The sequence below is a fragment of the Ixodes scapularis genome, unplaced genomic scaffold (genome assembly GCF_016920785.2).
Source record: "Ixodes scapularis isolate PalLabHiFi unplaced genomic scaffold, ASM1692078v2 PGA_scaffold6__148_contigs__length_123643588, whole genome shotgun sequence".
NCBI classification, from domain to species: domain Eukaryota; kingdom Metazoa; phylum Arthropoda; class Arachnida; order Ixodida; family Ixodidae; genus Ixodes; species Ixodes scapularis.
Genome location: NW_024609881.1, coordinates 47,813,712 through 47,816,187, shown reverse-complemented (window position 1 = coordinate 47,816,187; position 2,476 = coordinate 47,813,712). Strand labels below are relative to the sequence as shown.

At 48.2% G+C, this 2,476-nt stretch overlaps 1 pseudogene; it reads left to right on the top strand.

Moving 5' to 3' along the window:
* Positions 1-360: 360 nt before the first annotated feature.
* Positions 361-1,864, top strand: LOC121838477 (annotated as a pseudogene).
* The last annotated feature ends 612 nt before the right edge of the window (positions 1,865-2,476 follow it).

The following is a 2,476-nucleotide window of genomic DNA, read 5'->3' as shown; positions in this document are numbered from 1 at the left end:
AAAACTAAATATAATGTACTATCACTGAAGTGAGTATCTAGAATTACTGTGAATATAATGGCCCTTACTCACTTGATCAGCAAATCTTGCTTTAGTTTTCATGATATACTGGAGGATTTGATGCAACATATCGGAGCAGATCACCTATCACAATTATTTTACCATTCCTTTTCAGGCAGCAACCATTGGCCACAGGATCCCAAGGTCCTGTTCCTTGGCGTCCGAAACAATATGTGTGTCGTGTGCACAAGGGCAAAGCCTAGGGAAATGTCTGCAGAACATAGGTGCTTCAAGAACTAGAAGGAAAACTGAACGAGCATGAAGAAGGATATTATATAGGATTTCCGTCATAGCTAGGTGATGCATGGTGTGAAGTACGCTGGTTTAATTGCTGATGGTGATTCAAGCACCTATAAAGTGATTTTGGAAGTGGCTCCATATAGAGGTGTGCAGGTAAAAGATTGAATGCAGGAATCATATCCTCTGGAACTACACTAGTCACGTCGGGGATGTAGCTCAAAGAAAGAGATTGACACCAGTTCCAGCACCCATTGAGAAATCTCGTCCTGCAAAGCACAGTTTGTTTGAGGTTCGGTGTAACAAGAGATTTCAGATCAGAAAAGAACCTTTCTTTACATGCAGAGACAGAGAACTTTTTAAATTAAATCAGAAATGGTCCAAACCATTTGTTTGGGCACCGTGACAGCTGTGCTCCCTACTCCTGCAAGGGTCGAAAAGGCAGGAAACGTCGACCACGTGCCTAAGTTGAAGAGGTATGGCTTGCACAATGAGGTCAAAATTGCAGCAAACCATGTCATCAACCATGCCAGCAGCTTGATTGTGAATGCTGACAACAATGCAGCTAGCAGAGCACGTGAACTCCATGGTTGCAAAGTTTGTTGGCAAGAAGCATATCAACTACTCACAAAGGCGGCCCGGACATACTGACTGTGCTGTCTCGAAGCCTCTGTCGCTTTCAATTCGCCAGGAGGATACCACCGTGCCGTCCAAAAGTCCATGTGCAAAAGCAGTCCAGGAAAATACACAAAGGTGTATCAAATGGTACTGGCATCACGACAACTTGCGAGAAAAAGGCAAAGGTCGGCGTGGCAGCTCCGTGCAAGACGCTAGAGTTGCAAGGCATTTATTGGGTCACTTCGTCTGTCGGATGAGGGTAAGCCGGAAATGGAACAGGCAACTTGCAGACAGGCCGCATGCCCAAGGTGGAAGGAAGAGAAGAAAGCAGCTCATTGATTCATCCTTCGGGCCTGTGTCTAAGATGAGGTGAACAACAAGTTGTTCAGAGGCAGCTGAAGGTCTTTGCTACAAAAAATTCAGTTCTCCAGCAATGCAGTGGCGCAGAAAATCAAGAGCCCCTGGCTCCGGAAACGCTCAAGAGTGACATGGGAGTTTTGGTACAGGCATGTGGGCTCCTTGTGGATTGCGAACATCCATTCATTGGTTGACGTCAAGTCATGTTTTACAGCTAAGGGTCTCGCCATGAAAGAGTGAGTTGCACAGAAGACAATCAAATTCCTCATCGAAAAAGACGGGCGTCTGAGTCCTAGCAGAACTCGCCACCACTGGTACCAGGTTCAGGGGCAGCTCCATATCGCATGACGCGAGTTCTGCCTGTTTGTTGTCTGGACAGGAAGCAACACCCATATTGAGAAAATCTGTTGAGATTATCAGTTCAGGAAAGTAAGATGCTTCCTCAACTCCAGAAGTTCTATCATTGTTGTCTGCTTCCAGAATTGGTTGGTCCCCCCGCCAGAGCTGCAGCATGCCCATCAGGAACCCAGACTACATCCTCCTGGCAATTAAAAAAAAAGCCAAAGAGGGACTGAAAGCTAGGAAGGTTTAGTTGCAGAGCACTGCTCCACATAGCATTGATCTTCCCTCTTCTGTCTCCCTTGTAAATGGTGGCATTGCACGAGACGGCTCAGTGCTTGCACGTCTGTTCTTTCCATTCAAATGAGGAGGATGTCCTCGGTGAGACCCCTCTATCTATCTGTTTTCACCTTGACATTAATGGCTCCAGTCCTCCTTTCAGATCCCACAGAAGATGCCCCTCTGCCTCCCACCACTGTGGCAAATGAGGAAGAGGTCCTTGGTGAGACCTCTTTTTTGTCTCTTTTTAATGCAGCATTAATGGCTTCAGTTCTCATTTTAGAGTGCACTGAGGCTGCATCTCCATCCTCCACCATTGTTGCACATGAGGAGAAGGTCCTTTGTGAGGCCTCTTTTTCTCTTTCCACTGTAGCAGGTATGACCTCCGGCCGCCCCACCATTGGGTCCCGTCTTTCCTGCTTCCCCCTCGCCCTCTCGGCCGTTCTCCCCAGCCCTTTTGCACCCTGCCAAGGTTGATCAGCTGGCCCCCATTCCCCGCTCACCCGGATCCTTGGACGAGCGTTATCGCATGGTGCTACACCCCTGCTCGGGGATCGTGGGGGGGCCACAGACAGGTCGCGGGGGT